We start from the raw sequence: 20,210 nt of genomic DNA on the forward strand, positions 1-20,210 counted from the left end.
TGAAAGTTTCTTTCTTCTATCACCTTGCATAGACAGCCCTGCTTAAGGTTTTTATACTTTGGGAGTGCAATGGAGGTTTTTTGCCAGTGAGGTTATCACCCAACCACCTTGGACCACTATTGTGGTGGTGGGAGGGCTTCAGTCTGAGGCTTTTCCTCCATTGTTTGAAACACATCCTATTCAAACCAAAGTAGCACTGTTTACGTTGTATATGACATTTCTTGCATCTTTCTTGTGAAAGTGTGTATTGGAACATTATTGAGTTTTCACATATCCGAGTTTATCTTGCAATTGAAATTGAAACATTTAATGAACGGTTGATAGTAGAAACTCCAGACTATTTACAAATAGCTTTAGTCAGAATGCTTCAAATATTTCAGATCAGCAGTCATTCTCAATGAGTTTTAATAAGTCTCTGTTCTCTCCTGAGAAACCTTTCTGAAAGTGAAGTCTCTGCAATTTTCCTCTGTTGAACCACCCAGGGTTCCCTCTATCTCCCCACCAGGTGTCTGCCTCCTGCAAACATTTGCTATTAGATTTTTTTTCCCCCTTTAGAACTTCCTTACTCCAGGAGGCTCCTTTGGTACATGGGCTCTGGCGGGTGAAAAGGATAACCAAAAGCCTAGTTTACACTCCCCCCCCTTTTCTTTTATAACTTCCCCCCTTCCTCCTGGGAAAAAGGAACCTCCCACTTCTCTTACTAATCTCTTCTAGCCTAGTTCACCAACTTAGTGCCCCCTGCAGAGTCTCACACCACTGCTGTGCCAGCAGAGGCATTTTCTAGGGATGGGGGGTCACAAATGCATAAAAAATGATCTATACTAACCTGTCTTAACAGTACCCCTGTTAATAACATTTCTCCTTATTCCTAGAAACATACAGTGGAACCTCAGTTTGCGAGTAACCCGGTTTGCGAGTGTTTTGCAAGACGAGCAAAACACTTCTGGCAAAACACTTCTGGCTCTCGTTCTCTCCGAGATCTTGGAGAGAACGAGAGCCAGAAGGCCTTGAGCATGCGCAGATGCTCAAGGCCCAGCCCAGGCAAGAGGCGGGAGATTTCTTTCAGTCACACAACCGGCAGATGGGGTAAGGAGCATGTTTGGGAGGAAGGGCGGATGGATGCCGCTTTCAGCACGGGGGTGCGATGCGGTTCTCGCAGGGGGGAGGGGGTGCGATGCCGGTTCGGGGGTTGCGATGCCAGTAAGAGGGGGGAGGGGTGATGGAGCAGTGCCGGTAGCCTCTGGGGGGGGGGGAGGGAGGAGGAGGTAGAACGAATCAAAGCGAGCTTCCATTCATTCCTATGGGAAAACTCGCTTTGATATACGAGTAACTTGATTTACGAGCATGCTTCTGGAATGAATTATGCTCGTAAACCAAGGTTCCACTGTACTTCAGATTACTATGAAATAGCCCCCCATCCATCTGTTTCCCAGTATCAACACCTTTTTAAAATTAGCTTTTAATTGAACTTAATTAAATAAAACAAAACACTGAATAGCTAATTTCCCCTAATTTCTCTGACCCCCCTCCAACCCCCTCCCCACCCAAAAAAAGTAGAAGAACAAATGAAAACCTTCTCTGGAAGAGCAAAGTTTCATTGCACAATTTAAAGAAAATTTTATTGTGAATGTACTATAGCACTACTCAAAGGTGACAAGGTGACAGCACAAGAATTCAAAATATTCCATTTGTCCACAAACTATATATAGTACAGGCAACAGCAATGTAACGTCCCACATATCACCCTAACAGTATGCTTTAACACTAACAGGTCATTGCATACTGTAATCCTCAGGATATCTGATTTGGGCATGATATCAGGATGGGGATGACATGATATACCCATGCCTGTTTCACCAAGCTATATAATCTCCTATAACTTAGCATTACAGAAAATAACACTATCTGCTTAAAGTATTTAAAGTCATTTCAATTATTTATTTATTGCAGTTTCTAAATTTGACAATAAAACAAGTCAAAAAGAAAAAATACAATGTAAACAGAAATGTGGAGGGCATAATAAAAAAAAGTGTAAGTCCCCTTTTGGCCTAGGCCCTAAACGCTGGAAGTAGAAGCAGGGAAATGTCCATTCTCAAAAAAAAACTATCGATCAGGGGTTCAGGGGGGGCAGTTGTGGGGGGGCTGCATCAGGGCAGGAGGGCCAGGGATTCCTCCTGCTCATATCTTAGTGGGGGTGGGGGATAGGGGGGTCGCCAGGGCAGGAGGGTTTGGGCTCCCTCCTGCCCCGATCGTGTTGGGGGGCGAGTATTGGGGCACCGGGGCAAGAGGGGTTGGGCTCCCTCCTGCCCGATCCGATCGGGGGAGGGTTGATCGCAGCAGGAGAGATTGGCTATCTCTCCTACTGCCATAGCGATCCAAAGTGCCCCGGTTCAGGGAATCGTTATCGTGGCAGGGGAGATGAGGCATCTCTCCTGCTGCGATCGTGGTGGCGGCTTCTTTTTCGGCACTTATACCTGTTTTGACTTGGTCTAAGTCAAAATATATAAGTGCCAACTAGGCAACCTGTCAAAATCTTTGGTCATACTTGCTGTATGCCTATGTCTAGGTTGGCCCACCTCCTGCCCTTTCCCGTCCTCTAAAAATGCCTCTTTTCGCTCTATGCGTTTAGAGGCAAGGTAAGGCCTAAGCTGGTTTTAGATACATCTAAAATCAGCTTTGGTTATGTGTACTTGGACGATGCAGGTTTTTGATCGTCCAAGTACCCATTTAGGCCACTTTGTAGACTGTTTTTTACAAATTAAATTATTCATTCCAAAATATAGTTAGTCCACAGTAAGGAGGGACAGACCTGTAAAATGACTGAATAAACTTTTCACTAACCAAAAAACATAAGGTAAATAAAGATGGAATTTGATAACCCCTGAGCAATTTCCATTAAGCAGATTAACTGGAGTACAAATCTCATGAAGCAAGTAAAGACTGTGTGGAAATTTAAAGTATTTAAAGTCATGATTCACAGAAACACTCCAGAACTTCAGCTTGTAAACATTTATATTGAAGACTCTCCCCCCCCCTGAATTTTTAGGACTATATTTCTAAAAGTTTCATGAAAATCTTTTGACGATATAGACACCACTTGTTGCCAGATCTTAGATGGTGTAAATATTATATTGCAATTTAAAGAAGCCAGTATTTCTTCTGTAGTATGGAAAACCTAGTCTAGAACATTAATAAAACTAGAAAATGTAATGGTCTGATGTTCAAAGCAATTTAAAGAGGCAAGAGAGACTCTTGCTTGCTTAAATCCCCTGGTGCCACCTAACCCCCAATATTCAGTGGCATTAAACCAGGCCTCTGATTGTTCACAAAAACAGTGAGCAGGTCAGGGTGGATGGGGGAGGCATTATAGAGGAGCCCAGAGTTATGCATGTCAGTATTCAGTAGCGCTGCCTGATTCATGATTTGAATCGGTTCACCGATTCACTTCGGGTGAACCGATTCAAATCGATTTAAAACAATAAAAAATCGGCTTCCTGATTCGGACCCTCCCCCTTGCCCACTAAAGCAGTAGCAGCAGCGCTGCTCTTGATGGCTGGCCGCTGCCGCTCCTGCTTTAGAGGACGAGGGGGGAGGGTCAGTCGGGAAGTGCTGCAGTGTCCGGCTTCTCCCCTGGCCTCCCGGCATCAAATTTACCTAAATCCATCAGCCTGCATAAGATCGCTAGTGCTCACAGTGACAGTACTTTATTGCCATTCATTGTACTTCTGGTAGCTGTAGCTACCATCAGTGACCACCACATGTAACCACCAACAGGGTCCAGCAACAGCGACCACCTTTAACACAGACTGAGGACTACAGACACTGCCAAATTCACAGAGAAACAGAGAGAGCAGGGGCAGCATTGACACAAGGAAGGTCAATGTCACTCAGGGATATGCAGTGGCAGTAGGGGGAATCACACAGACCATTACAGAGAGTGAGTAGGGAGGTGGGGAAGGGGAAAGGCAATTGTAGAGAGTGGGTGGTAATGGGTCAAGAAAGGTTGGTAGAGGTCAGGGTAACGGATAGGTAGAGTAAGCACAGGCGCCATACAGCACTTAGGGGACAGATAGGCATGATAGTTAGATTACCGTATTTTCACGCATATAATGCGCGCGTTATACATGTTTTTACAAACCGTGCATACCCTTGCGCGGTATACGCGTGAGCGTGTTGTACAAAATTTTTTTTACATAGTTCCCCCCCCCCCGACGTCCGATTCACCCCCCGTAGGACCGCTCGCACGCACCCGCACCCCCACCCCGAAGGACCGCCGACTCCCCGACACGATCTGGGCAAGAGGGAGCTCAAGCCCTCTTGCCCCCCCGACTCCCCCACACGATCAGGGCAAAAAGGAGCCCAAGCCCTCTTGCCCCGCCGATTCCCCAACTCCCCGACAATATCGGGCCAGGAGGGAGCCCAAGTCCTCCTGGCCCTGGCGACCCCCCCGCCCGCTAGTTTTTCGGGCCAGGAGGGAGCCCAAACCCTCCTGGCCACGGCGACCCCCTAATCCCACCCCGCACTACATTACGGGCAGGAGGGATCCCAGGCCCTCCTGCCCTCGACGCAAACCCCCCTCCCCCCTACGACCGCCCCCCAAGAACCTCCGACCGCCCCCCCAGCTGACCCGCGACCCCCCTGGCCGACCCCCACGCCACCCCCACCCCCCTTCCCCGTACCTTTCTGTAGTTGGCCGGACAGACGGGAGCCAAACCCGCCTGTCCGGCAGGCAGCCAACAACGGAATGAGGCCGGATTGGCCCATCCGTCCCAAAGCTCCGCCTACTGGTGGGGACTAAGGTGCCTGGGCCAATCAGAATAGGCCCGGGAGCCTTAGGTCCCACCTGGGGGCGGGGCCTGAGGCACATGGGCCCAACCCGACCATGTGCCCAAGGCCCCGCCCCCAGGAGGGACCTAAGGCTCCCGGGCCTATTCTGATTGGCCCAGGCGCCTTAGGCCCCACCAGTAGGCAGAGCTTTGGGACGGATGGGCCAATCCGGCCTCATTCCGTCGTTGGCTGCCTGCTGGACAGGCGGGTTTGGCTCCAGTCTGTCCGGCCAACTACAGAAAGGTACGGGGAAGGGGGGTGGGGGTGTCGTGGGGGTCAGCCAGGGGGGCGGTCGGAGGTTCTTGGAGGGGCGGTCGTTGGGGGGAGGGGGTTTGCGTCGAGGGCAGGAGGGCCTAGGATCCCTCCTGCCCGTAATGTAGTGCGGGGTGGGGGTAGGGGATCGCCGTGGCCAGGAGGATTTGGGCTCCCTCCTGGCCCGAACAACTAGGGGGGGGGGGTCGCCAGGGCCAGGAGGACTTGGGCTCCCTCCTGGCCTTATATTGTCGGGGAGTTGGGGAGTCGGCGGGGCAAGAGGGCTTGGGCTCCCTTTTGCCCCGATCGTGTGGGGGAGTCGGGGGGGGGGCAAGAGGGCTTGAGCTCCCTCTTGCCCCGATCGTGTCGGGGGTGCCGCGGTTGGCTGAGGCAAGAGGGCTTGAGCTCCCTCTTGCCCCGATCGTGTCTGGGAGTCGGCGGGGCAAGAGGGGAAGCAGCAGGACACCGGTAGGAGCTTCTACATGATGGGGGGGGTCGGGAGGCTGTGGGGGTGCGAGCGGTCCTTCAGGGTGGGGGTGCGAGCGGTCCTGCGGGGGGGGGGGATGAATCGGACGTCGGGGGGGCATCAGGCTTTCAGGGTGGGGACAGGACTTCAAGGGGGAGAGGAGAGTCGGGGCGGGCGAAAGAAGAGTCGGGGTGGCCAGAGGAGAGTCGGGGCGGGCGACTGGAGAGTCGGGCAGCATGCGCGGTATACGGGTGTGTGCGGTATACAAAAATTTCTGTACATAAATTTGTGTTTTCCGCGCGCTATACCCGTGTGCGCGTTTTACACGGGTGCGCGTTATCTACGTGAAAATACGGTACTATTCAATGTAAACTGCTTAGGATATAAGTAGTATATGAAAAAACATAAATAAATAAGAGATGCTACTGTATAAGTAGATGGCTTGCGTAGCTATTTGTCAGTCATTCCCTGCTCACACTCACTCTGCCCCTGACATGCCCCATTTTTCCGGTGTATATATATGCAATTAATAGAAAAACTCTCAGCACTAAGGTACTATAAAGTCTACATCAACCTCCAGGTACCCAGACAGTCCTCTGAAAAGAGAACATATCCGTGTTTTCCAAGACATCTGGCAACCCTATATAAATCCTATATAAAGTCTACATCAACCTCAATTAGTACAATTAAGTTATGAATATGCTCAGAGGTACTCAGACCTAAAGAGACCAGAGAACAGAATCGAGCCGACTATATATCTCTTTTAATTCTCAACAGAAACAGTACAGTTTATGTTAATGAGTCTTTTAATGATCTTAATGTTTTTATAATGTCTTTTATGATGCTTTTAGATTGTATGTATGCTAGACCGGAATGAATGTTTCTGTCCTGTCTCTTAATGATGCTCTTTTCTAATGACTGGTTTTTGTAAGCCACTTTAACCTTTTGGATTTAGCGGGATATCAAATAAACTATAAACATAAGCATTTATGTCTGCCATATTGTGCTGCTGAATAATGTTGGAACGTCTCATATTGTGTGATCTAAATACTTGGCGTCGGGTTCTGACACATTTCACTGGAAAGCTGCTTCAGAGAACCCTTGACCAGTGCTATGAACAAAATGGTCTTTGAAATACAAAAAATTGGAGCGCATTGGAGACCGCTGTCTTATGATGTCTGTCTCAATAGCTAGTTTTAAAAAATCTTTTAGTTTAACTTTTTGAAGGGATCTCTGAACTTTAGGGATGTATTTCCCCCAGCAACAATAGTTCAAACAGTTCTCAAAAGAAGAAATCATAGGGATCCTCAGCAGAACATTCACCTACACACACACACAAAGGTCACACATACACACACTACACACAATGAAGTCATTATTCAGCAAAACAACAAACTGATAATTTTAACAATAAGTTTTCCTTTTAAACTTATGAAAGTATTCACCAGAGCTGAAATGCCAACATAATTTTAAAAGGATAGTTTACTGTTTTAAAGTTACCGTATTTCTGCATGTCTCATCACTTTCTATTTATCTTATAGCTGCCCAATTTAAAAACAGAGATCTTTAGCCATTTAGCATCTCTTGTTGCCAAAAGTTGTCCATAGATATATACCATCACAATTTTTAAACAAGCATATATGATCAACACTTTCTGCTGACCACCTGCATGCTTTTGAATATTCAACAACTATCCACTTTTCCTTAGTTTTAATCTGAAATAAACAGGAAATAGTTCTGCTTCTATAACAGTTTGACTGGATCATCTACACCAGGGGTGTCCAATGTCGGTCCTCGAGGGCCGCAATCCAGTCGGGTTTTCAGGATTTCCCCAATGAATATGCATTGAAAGCAGTGCATGCAAATAGATCTCATGCATATTCATTGGGGAAATCCTGAAAACCCAACTGGATTGCGGCCCTCAAGGACCGACATTGGACACCCCTGATTACATGAATTATAACACTGTGGGTCTGATTCCTATACTATTGACCTTCCACATAAGCATGTTTACAGAATAGCTTCTAGGCTTTATTTCAGAATTGCAGAGCTGCCAAGTTTCCCAACTCCAGATAATCCAGGACTGGCCTAAAATCTCCCTTCTGCAACTAAGAATGAGCATTGTGCCCTTTTTTTGATAATATATGTTAGAGAATGACACGGGGACAAATTTTTCCCCGTCCCCGCAGGAACTCATTTTCCCGTCCCGGCGAGTTCTTTTCCTGTCCCTGCCCCATTCCTGCAAGCTCTGTCCTCATCTGCACAAGCCTCAAACACTTTAAAATCATAAGTGCTCAAGGCTTGTATGGTTAAGACAGAGCTTACAGGAATGGGGCAGAGACGGGGAAATTGAGTTCCTGCAAGGACAGGGAAAAATTTGTCCCTATGTCATTCTCTAATATATGTGCTTGACTTTGGTACCCAAATGTAAGGTACATGCTACTTAGTATGATCTAATTTCATACCTTTCATGTACATGTGCACCATGCTATATAAGGGGTTATGTTTGGAGCAGAGACTGGGGAGATACTGGGTGGAACCTGCAACCATGTGCATAACACATATTTAACATATATCATGCTTAGTGAGGGAATGTAACTGGTGCACCTAATTGTACACCTGCTATTTATGGCAAATAGATGTCTGAGAAGTTGTGTGTTGGTATGTTTTGTTGTATGTTGGCATCCCCGTATCTGCTCATATACTACTTATCCCTTAATTGTCCTTCTTTCTACCCTTGTCTACAACCACACTTTTACCTACTCCTTGGTGCCTCCCTCAACCCTTGAACCACTATCCCCCCTCCTAGTTTCCTCTCTGCCTCTCCACCCCATCTCCCTGTGCAATAGCATCTCTGTGTATGTCTGTCTCTTATCTGTCCCCTTTCCACTGCTAGCTGCTATCTATCAATATCTGGCTGTCTATTGTTTATCAGGATGTGAATGCGGGTATATGGTCCTGCTTCACTGTCTATGGTGGTCACCAGGGGGCATATTCTGTAAAGGACGTCTAAAAGTTAGGCGTTTAGATGTCCAGCAGCAGAATCTTGAGCGCAATTCTATAATGCATAGACGCTGTATAGAGAATCGCACTTAGCGGTGCTGAGCGAATCTAAGCACGTCTACAGTATATTGTTAGATGTCCTTTGCAGAATCGCCTTTTAGGCGTTGCATAGACGTCCTAGTAACGTCTATAATGTTATCGTGTTAGCGATATGACATCATTAGAATGGTGATTTAATGCTGTTTTTATACATTAAAATTGTATGCAGTAAAATTCTGACACCACTATTATAGTTTATTTATTTATATACCACTTATATCCTATGGGGTATTTAAATTTGGCTCCTTTATCATATTTCTCTTCTGTTCCAATTGCCCAGGGACACAAGGAGCAGTGGGAGATCTGAACCAACAGCATCAGGGTGCTAAGGCTGTAGCTTTAACCACTGCACCATACAACTCAGATAGTAAAATGCATGTCAATTCCAAAGCCAAGCTTATATCCTCTTGATTACATTACATTGTGCTTGTTGACCATGTAACTACAAGTTCAATGCGGTTTACAAAAGACTATTAACAACAGCATAGTACAAAATGAGTTAATTAATCAGATACTTGGAAAAAAGATAGGTCTTCAGCTGTATTCTAAAATGTTTATAATAATGGGCTGTGAGCAATAACACTCGAAATTCTTTATCGTGAGAGTCTGCTTGGTACGTTAGTGTAAGATTAGCATATTTTTTACTTCTACAGCCTTGGACTGAAGGAAAGTTAAACAAGGGATGAGTTTTTCTACTGTGTTTATATGAAGCTAAGGAGAATCTATTGACCAAATAAGAAGGAGCTGAGCCATACAGTACTTTATTTCAAAAACAACCCAGCTTACATAGCACCAGGGCTTCCATAGGAAGCCAATGTAATTCACAGTAATAAAATGTGACATGGTCATATTTCTTCAGGCCATAGATCAGCCTGATCACTGTGCTCTGTATTAGTATCAGTCTCCCTAATTCTTTCTTAGTGATTGTCTTCATAGACAATGTTGCAGTAATCGAGAAGACTCAGTATTAGTGATTGTACTAATAGTCGAAAAGCAGCAAACTCAAAATAAGCAGTAATTTCTCTAGGATAAATATCAAATATGTATCTTCAACACTTGTCCAGTTCCTCTTTTAGCCTCTATGTTTCTCAATGAAAGCACATTATATATATATATATATTTTTTTTTTTTGCATACTAAATCCTCTATTTTTTGGTGAAAAGAGGACTCCTTGTAAAAGTAGGTCTACTTTTAAGCGTGAGTTGGACGCTAGATAGGTTTGAGTTGGGTGTATGTGATTTAGGCGTCACTAAGACGTACTGAAGGTGTCCCCATATAGGTGAACATGGCTTCTATTTTGGTGGGTATAGAGGACTCCAATTTGATATTAAGGTTAAAAGATGTTTAATAATGCATTACTTAAGCAAAGCACATGCAAAAATATATATATATATTGCATACTAAACCTTCTATTTTTTTGGGGGGGGAGGTATAGAAGACTCCTCTTTGATAATAATAGAAACATATTTTTAATCATGCATTACTCAAGCAAAGCACATGAAAAATATATATCATACTAAACCTCATTCCCAAAAGGCTAAGAAAATAAGAAGAGAATCCCTACTCACAACGGCTGTGATTCAGAACAAGTGGACATGTCTGATGCACAATCTTGACATCATTGTGGCAAATTGTCACTATATAATAATAGGAACATGTGCTGGGGTTCCTGACCATACTAGGGATTTGAGCCCATCACCTTGGAAAGATGGAAGAAGTGCCTTTAACTACTGAGCCACATGAGATTTCTTTTAGGTAGGGGTTCCTGCATTGTGAGATGATATCTTAGGAGATCATAGCCATTTCAGGAGAAAAAAATAAGTGGAAATGACAGTGTGCAAATGTAAATGGCAAAATTCACAATCCATACTCTCTTAAGAGACCAAAAAGAAGTTGTTAAGATACTTGTGGGGGGAGGAGTATGTATATTTGAACCTATGACCTGTGGAAGAAGTGCATTTAACCACTGAGCTACAGGAGCTTTCATTTAGGCAGGGGTTCCTATTATATTTTAGTGACATTCTGCCACAGAAACATGATGCCAGATAAAAGCCAAATGGCCCATCCGCAGTAACCATTATCTCTTTCTCTCTCTGAAAGATCTCACGTGCCTATCCCACGCCTTGAATTTTCAACTTTTTGAAATGTTCTGTTTGACACTTGACTTCATTAGTGATAGTATAGTAGGGTTGAGTGATAAGGGAGCAATATCACTTTTTAAAACAATTATTTGAAACATTTTGATTCAGTTCATTTTACAACTAAATATGTACATTTTATAAATTTTATATTGGAATTATTATGTGTCATAGCAGCTTCTATATCAAATAGTATAGGTCTATTGCCATTCCGGAGCACACCAAAATCCACAGTGGCACCAATGGCCTCTAGAGGGAGAGGAGGACCACTGCTGCCCAGGAGTAACTACACCACAGATGCTGATACCCAGGTAGGTCCCATGGAATCTTAAGAGGGTAGGGCTATAAAGGCATGGCTTGTTGGCTAGGGGAAGGACTTATGTGATGGTGAGCAGAGTTTAGTGTTGGGGTGAGGTCTTGTGGAGAATCAGAGTTTGGTGTGGGATTGTCAGGGTTATGAGCTGGGGGTCAGGGTTCTTGTATCAGATGGGGGAAGATGTATTGGGGGATTGACATCAAGGGTGAACTCAGGAAACAGTGCAGATCCAAGTCCTGGGGAATGGGTGGAAAGTGGGATCAGGTAGCACCTCTGCAAATACTGTACTTTAGAGGGGTAATGATCAGCCACCATGTTATATGCCTCAGTCAATATTGCAGAGAGCCTGCTCTATTGGCCCAGGCATGTAATCTGGTATCTATACATTAACTGTGTGCCATGTATGCTAAAGCAGGGCAGTAGCAGGGCATGCCTCTTGCATTTACTGAGCAGGCTTTGCACTTACTACATTATTATTTGCTTTAAATCTGAGGTAAATGCATAAACTTATCTTATTTTAGTAAAAGGGCCCCTTAATCCTATAAATAGTCAGTTCCTTATAAAATTGCCACTTTTATGCAGTCTAATAGTTTGATATGTTGGTATCTTTTTGGCTTTGAATGTTTGATTTCATCTTTGGAAATGTTTAATATTGGACTACCCGAGAAAGTACCTTCTCACATTGGAGAAATGGAAAGAACAGCAAAGGCGACCTCTGTGTTTTATACTTTTTATTCATTCATTTAAAGACTCGACATGTATGTGTTTCAGCCTAAAACGGCCTGCAACAGGAGTCTTAACCGCTACATTACATTGAGTGAATTTAGACTTCAAGACAATAGAGGCTCATTTAATAAGATCTAGATTTCTGTTAAGAATCCTGATGCAGGCCGTTTTAGGTCAAAACACATATGTGTCGAGTCTTTAAGTGAATGAATAAAAACTATAGATCAGAAAGGTCGCCTTCGCTGTTCTTTCCATTAATATTGATCTATATCATGAGAGTAATTCTATAACAAGGAACTTACTATAGGTGCTTGTTATAGTGTCTATTTTAATTCTGTTCTATAAAGAAAATGAGCTTCTACTTTTCTTTATAGTATACTAGCACAAATAGCAGAGAATACACACATATATATACTATTTAACCCTATAGCCCCCACCTAGATATATGAATGTATGGTAGTTATAGTATTCTGTAACTGGCACATGTAAATTTGTGTTCTACCAATGTTTAACCAAAACTCTGCACTGAAATGTACCCTCCATCTAAGCATGGCATATACTCTTCCACTAGTTGGTATCCTAAAAATGGTTATTAATGTGTGTAGATGGCCACTTGTATACATAGATGACTGGTATACCACTATTTATGCACCTTCTAGGCAATTTTTTAATAGAATTATCCCTTTAGGCCCCAATTCTATATATTGTAACAAAAAAATATGTACCGATCAGCACAGCACTTAACGTGATTCTATAAATGGCTCCCACTATATATGCTTAGTAGCCTTATGTGGTATAACATTTGGGTACACCCACTTAAGCCAAGGAAAACCAGGCCTAAATGTCTGTGCCTAAGTTGTGCGCAGATTGGGCATATTCTATAACAGTGTGCCTAACTTTTAGGAATGCCCACAATCTGCCCATGCTTTTCCTCTAGGCACTCTCCCTTTTCAGATTTGCGCGCTAGAAATGACACACACACCACTTTATAGAATGTACCTTCCAAGTTGTGTGCATAAATTCTAATTAGCGTCAATTAATGCCAGTTATTAGGTGGTAATTGCTGATTATCAACAGCAATGGGTCTTGTTAAACAATTAAACTGCATGCACAAATTGTACACACTGACTGCATGCAACTTAGGGTGCCATTTGCAGAATTCGGAGGGGGGGTAGTGTATTTTGGTGATCAAGCTTGGAACAAATACAATAAATAAACAAAACGAGTGACTTGCTTCACATGCACATAGGTATCATTAAATCTTTCCATGACTCATATAATCTGTTGGTAAACCATATATTTCCTTTCTCTTGCTCTAGATGCAGTATTTTCTTTAACATACCTAAATTACTGCAATACATTTCAGACAAATGACAAATCTCTTGAAAGGTAAGAGACCTCTTGACATTTCCTATACAATAGAGCATTAAATAGGTAGCGAAGAAAGAATAACTTATCTATTCCTAATCATGTTGATATATGTAGTGCATTTGAAAAAGGCTATTCTGTGCATTCATTTCTGAGACTAGTAGATGGTTGAATTATGCTGCACTGTGAGTCACTTCTGAGCTCAGCGAACTTGTTCCCAAAAGAGCAAATGTGAGGACAGACTCTAGAATTCATGCTGAAATCTAGTAAGGAAAATAGGATAAATTTTCAGACAACTTCTCATTTATATGACTAGTTATCCTTAGGTTTATTTTTTAGTTTGGTTTAGGGGCTTATTTTCAAAGCACTTAGGGCCTGCTTTACAAAGCCGAGCTAGCAGCTGCTGTGCGGTAACGGCCCCAAAGTCCATAGAAATTTAAAGGGCTTCGGGGCTGTTGCTGCGTGGCAGCCGCTAGCGCGGCTTTATAAAACAGGTTGTTAGACACACAAAGTATCATGGTGCTTTGTGTGTCTCAGTGGCGTACCTAGGGTATGTAGCACCTGGGGCCCATCATTTTTTGACACCCCCTCATGTAAAAAAAATATTTTTTGTAATAACCATGAAATGGAATAAATAGTCAGAATAGAAACAGGCAGTGAAAATTTTCTTTTATTGAACCTCATATATGTAACCATTATTCCAAATATAACATAACATAAATTATGTCTGAATTGTCATGACATTAGAAGTACATATGGAGTAGTTGCAGGTGATGCTTGGGACATTTTTGATTGAGTTAGTTCAGTTTTATGTATTTTTTGAATAGAAGGGTTTTTATTTCTTTTTTGGAGGTTTTGTAGTCTGTGATCGAGGTCAATAGGTTGTAGAGTTGGGGGTTGAGTGTTGCAGCTCAAATGGCTAGGAGGTTGTCGTACATTTTTTTTCTTTTGACATTTTTGGTTGGAGGGTGTGTGAATGGTGTGTGGGCTCTCCTGTCTGGTTGAGGTGGATTGAACTAGACGATTGTTCCAATAGGCTGGGCTGTCTCCGTTTATTGCTTTAAATAGTAGGCAGGAAAATTTGAAGTGTATTCTCGCTTGTATTGGGAGCCAATGTGAGTTGTGGCATGCTTCTGTGATGTGGTCGAATTTCTTCAGTGAGTAGACCAGTCTTAGGGCTGTGTTTTGTATTGTTTGTAGTTGTTTTATCATGGTTGTGGAATCTTGACTATTTTTCCTCCATTTTCTTTCTAGTTGTCTGCATTGTCTTTCAAGTAGTTCATTGCTCTGGGAGTTGGTAAGTATGAGAGAGAAAGATGAATGTAGGCAAACTTGTTGGAGACAAAAGACTTCAAAGAGAGGAGGAATAGGAATAAGATTGGAAAGGTGGCAATTTGAACCAGTTGGATAAGAGTTTAAAGAATTAGGATTGGGACCGATAGCCCAAGCAGAGGAGAACAAACGAGAGAGAGAGTATGGAGAACAGAACAGAGATGGCTGAATGAAAAGACCAGTAAAAGCCATCACATTGTTTCAGATCAACTGTGAAAAATATGATCTACTCTTTGGTATTTGCCAGCTACTTGTGATGCAGACTGTCCAAGGAACTTGGCTTGACATAGCATGGCTTATCTTAAGAACATGTGAGGAAAGTGGATACTGGGAGGGGTGAAAGAAAGAGGAAGATAGGTAAAAAAAAGGAGACATTAAAAAGTTGGGAACTTCTATTCTAGGGATCCTATACTGTTAGTATATCCATTTTTGATGGCCTGGCTTCTAAACACCAAAGTAAACTTATTTAGCTGAAGAAATTAGTTACCCCCCCCCCCCTCCGCCATTCCACACACATTAATTCTCTTCCATTTTTGTTCCCATTATAAAAAACACTGATAAGTTCCCAGAAAAAAATACATTAAAATAAGAAGTGAAAACAAAGGCCCCTACAGATGAAAACATAACATAAGAATAGCCTAACTGGGTCAGACCAATGGTCCATCATGCCCAGTAGCCCATTCTCATGGTAGCCAATCCAAGTCACTAGTACCTAGTCAAAACCCAAAAAGTAGCAACATTCCATGCTACCAATCCAGGGCAAAGCAGATGCTTCCCTCATCTAATATAATAAAATGGTAGGACGCGCATGCGCACTAAAAAAATCGTGTTCCCTGAGCTGTCCCGTTTTTTTTAGTGCGCATGCGCGGGTTGCACGTCACCAGCCAATCGCCTCCACAGGCCGGACCGCAGCCAGACGGACCGCGGGAAGGGAAAGGGGGAGGGGAGGAGGGCTTCGAGGGAGCCGGCTGTCGGAGGAGGGCAGACGCGGGCCCAGGAGCAAGTCCAGCTGTACAATCCTGTCCCTTAAGCTGCGGCGGCGGCTTTTAAAACGGCTCCCTTAGTTCGATTTTTTTTTAAAGTTTAACGCTGCCGCCGTGGCTCCTCTCACGATCCCGGCCTGTGTCAGAGAAGGCTTCCGACGCAGGCGGGATCGTGAGAGGAGCCGCGTCGGCATCTTTAAACTTTAAAAAAAAAAAAAAATCCAGCAAATAACTAAGGGAGCCGTTTTATCTGCATGCTGCTACGAAGGAACAGGTGAAGGGGAGGGAAATGCTGATGCTGATGCACAGGGAGCAGGCAGGCATGGCAGGCAAACAGGGGGAGAGGGAAAGGGGCTGCTTTGGGGGTAGGGGTGTGTTGGGGGCACACAGCAATCATGGGCAGGGGATCACAGAGCAGGCAGGCATGGCTCAACAAGGGGAGAGGGAAAGGGGGCTGCTTTGAGGTGAGGGGTTTGCTGGGCCAGCAGCAATCATAGGGGGGAAACAGAAGGGGGCCACGGAGCAGGCAGGCATGGCACAAAAGGGGGCAGGGGCATTGGAAAACGGGGCTCTTTTGGGGTGAAGGGTGTGCTGGGGGCACACACCAAGAGATAGGCAGGCATGGCGCAATGGAGAAATACAGGAAGTCAGGGCACAAGGCAGAGACACAGACAGAAAGAATGACAGACAGACAGACAGCATCCTAGCACAGAGAGAGAAAGGAAAAAAAAACAGTCTACTCTAACACCCGTTGGACAGGGGGGAGAACGAAAGAGATGCTGATGGACAGGGGGGGTGAAGAAAAAAGGAACGGAGGACTAATGTTGGACAGGGGGAGAAGGAAACAGGTGCTGCTGGACAGGGGGGAGGTAAAATAAAGGGAGAAGGGCTGCTGCTGCATAAGGAGAGCAGTGAAGGGGTGGTGGTGGACACAGGGGAGGTAAAAGGAAGGGAAAATGGACAGGGGGAGCAGGCAAGGGGTGGTGATGGACAGCCAAGGAAAAAGAAAGGCAGAAAGAAAAAAGCGGCTAAGGAGAGAGAGAGAAAGAAATAAAGACAGACACACATACATATGTTCTAGCACCCGTTAATGTAACGTGCTTAAAGACTAGTGTCTTAATAACAGACTATGGACTTTTCCTCCAGGAATTTGTTCAAACCTTTCTTAAAACCAGCTACACTATCTGCTTTTACCATAACTTCTGGCCACTTCATTTTTAAGCTTAGATCTTTCCTTCCAAACAGAGACCTTGCTAGATGTCAAATACAGAACAAGGTAACTTCACACAGACTTAGCTGTGCAGGAAATGTGAATCTCCTCATACACCCACCATATAGTGCAAAAATGTACAAAGGTCTGGGTTTTTTCTTTCGATTACTACATAGCCTAATGCCACACAAGCAGCGCTGTTACAAACATATTCTAAGGTCAATGCTAAGGTTAACAAAGTTTCCTTACTTGGACCACAAGGAGATACTGACAAACCACTGGAAGAGATCCCAAAACAACTACCCAGGCACAACACTCAAAGACCCACTCAGTGTGTGAACCAGTTGAGAGGAGTGGACTAACTGGGGGGTGGAAATAGGCCAGGAGTTTGCTCAGCAGAATTTCCCAGACCACCTCTTCCTCTCAGCACATTGGCATGCCGCCACCACCACCACCACTAGGAAAACCTCACCGGGTAGGCCAGCAATGCTTATAAACTTTATAAAACACATTATTATATTTTCTTATAAAGCACATATTTTAACTGAACTCTCTGACATCCTCAGCCTTTCCATTCACAAAAATAGAAGGAAGAAAAGTTCCCATTTCCTGCTGTCTCATGTCCCCGGCCTATACAATATTTTTCTTCTGCAGATCCTTCAAAAGTCTGACCAAATCCTCGTTTCACTTGCATTATAAAATATTGAGGATGTCATCACTCTCCATTCCCAGGTCCTAAAGTCTAAGACAGTAGAACAAACTAGTTCCGCCTGATTCTGGAAAAAATATTTCGATTCGATTCAGCCTATTGAATTGGTTTTTCGATTCGATTTTCCTGCCCAATTGGGCGTTTTTTTCAAACATCCTGGTGGGTTTATTTTATAGTTTTTTCATCCCCTTTGGCTTCTCCTAACCACACTGGCACTGTGGTATAAACAAAATAAAGAAACCCTTTTATAGTCTCTTCAACCCCTTTACCTTCTCCTAACCACACTGGCGCTGTGGTGTAAACAAACAAAAAAGACTTTTCCCCTCTCTGTTAAATCCTAGCTCATGTTTGTGGCCTAACACCAGCTTTGGCAGGATACACTTTTCAAATCTGACATATTATCTGACATATTATCTGACATATTATCTGACATATTATCACAAAACAGAAAATAAAATCTACCTTTTGTTGTCTGGTAAATATTCAAATCTTGTTGGTCTCAGGCTCTTGTTGGTCCCAGGCTCTGGTTGTCTTGCTTGCCAGGGTCTCCTTCTTTCTTCTTGCTAAACCATCCATCTGCCATCTCTGTCCTCCACTTCCGTTTCCCTTCCCTCACCCGGAGGTCTGGCATCTTTCCTTTTTTTCGTTTCTATCCACAGATTCACCTTTTCTCAACTACCATTTCATCCAGCATCTCTCCCTCCTTCCCCACTACCCCAGGATCCACCATCTCTCCCTTTCTCTTCCCAACTATCCTCCTATCCAGTATCTCTATCCCCCCTCCACACCATCCCTTGTGTCCAACTTCTCTCCCTTTCTGTTCCTTCCCTCCCTAAATCCCATTATCCACCGTCTTTCTCCCACTCCTCTGTTTTTAGACCCATTATTTCTTACCCCCAAAGTCTGGCATATGCACGTATCTTTGAACCCCCCCTTCCCTCCCTCCCTCCCTCCGTGTACTTCTACACCAGGACCCTCTCCCCTGCAGGTCTGAACCCCCCTGAAGGCCTGTCCCCCCTGAAAGACTGTACCTCCTCCCCGAAGGTCTATCCTCCCTTGAAGGCCTACACCCCATCCCTGAAGGCCTGCATCCCTTCCGAAGGCCTGTCCCCTCTGAAGGACTGCACCTGCCCCCAAAGGTCTGTGCCCCCTGAAGGCCTGTTCCTCCCTGAACCCCTGAAGGCCTGTACCCCCCTGAAGGACTGCACCTCCCCCCAAAGGTCTGTCCCCCCCAAAGGCCTGCACCTGTCCTGAAGGCCTGCACCCCACCCCTGAAGGCCTGCACCTTCCCGAAGGACTGTATCTCCCCCAAAAGTCTGTCCCCCTTGAAGGCCTACACCCCACCCCTGAAGGCCTGCACCCCCCGAAGGCCTGTACCTCCCCCCCAAAGGTCTGTCCCCCCTGAAGGCCTACACCCCATCTCTGAAGGCCTGCACCCCCACCTGAAAGCCTGTTCCCCCGAAGGACTGCACCACCCCCCCGAAGGTCCCCTGAAGGCTGCACCCGAAGTACTGTACCTCCCCCCTCCCTCTAGCCTCCCTTTACCCGACTGCAGCAGAAAGCAACTTGCAGAAAGGATCGCGGGTCAGAGGAGGGGCGGGACCGCGGCAGAGGGACAACTCCGGAGGTCTATGGCAACCTGCAAGGATCACTAAAGTACCTGCGATCCTGTCTGCAGGTTGCTTTCTGCTGCAGTTGGGTAAGCGAAAGCCTTGGTGTCGGGCCATGAGAAGGGAAGTTCCCAGGCCATGACCCCAAGGCTGGAAGCACCCCCTTCATGGCTTGTACCCGGGGTGGACCGCCCCCCCTCCCCCTCCTTGGTACGCCACTGGTGTGTCTAAGTGCTTTGAAAATGAGCCTCTTTGACAGATTTAACATTTGAGAATTATTGGAAATCTAGTTAGTCAAAGTTTGAGCCTACAATTCATTTGCGTTGTTTTAGGCATGTAAGTTAATCAGTTTGCATGGTGGGGGGGGGGGGAAAGGTTATGAAAACAATGGTTTAACTCATTGACTCCTAATTTTATTTAATTAACCTTACGAAGATTTTTACCCCCTTTTATTAAACTGCTCTAGCAATTTTTAGTGCAGGAAGCCACGCTGAATGGCCCGCGCTGCTCCCGATGCTCATAGGAACTCAATGAGCGTCGGGAGCAGCGCGGCTCCCTGCATTAAAAACTGCTAGCGCAGTATAAAAAAAGGAGGCCTTTATTTAATTAACCTTAAGAAAATTATCTGATTGTATCCAGTATCCTGCCAAGCCAAGAGATTACTAATGAAATAAGTAGCTCCACTTATCAAACAAACGATGATACTATCAGAAGCAGGTAGTCGTCTAATATAGCTGAGATGGTACCACTGTGCCAAAAGAAAAGAAAAGGTAAGGACTGAGATAAATGCCAGTAGTGTAAACATTTTTATATACTGTGGATCCCTTTGAGATACTTAGGCTACATTGGAATTTCTGCTAAGTTCTTTAAGTCAGTGTTCTTCAACCACCGGTCCATGGACCAGTGCTGGTCCACAGAAATTTCCTGCCGGTCCACAGGGCCAGCACGTGCATCAGGCCCAAAACAGTGTTCTTCAACCGCCGGTCCACCGTGCGTCCGATGCGGCGTTATCTTCGAGCCAGCTCCCTCTTCCTAACTGATTCAGTGCACAAAGCCATGGGCAGTGGCTCCTAAGGGCATCCTGCGCCTGAACCGGAAGCCTTCTCTCTGATGTTGCAACGTCAGAGGGAAGGCTTCCAGATGAGGCACGGGACGTGCAAGGTGCAATTAG

Source organism: Geotrypetes seraphini, chromosome 9, assembly GCF_902459505.1.
Source record: "Geotrypetes seraphini chromosome 9, aGeoSer1.1, whole genome shotgun sequence".
NCBI classification, from domain to species: domain Eukaryota; kingdom Metazoa; phylum Chordata; class Amphibia; order Gymnophiona; family Dermophiidae; genus Geotrypetes; species Geotrypetes seraphini.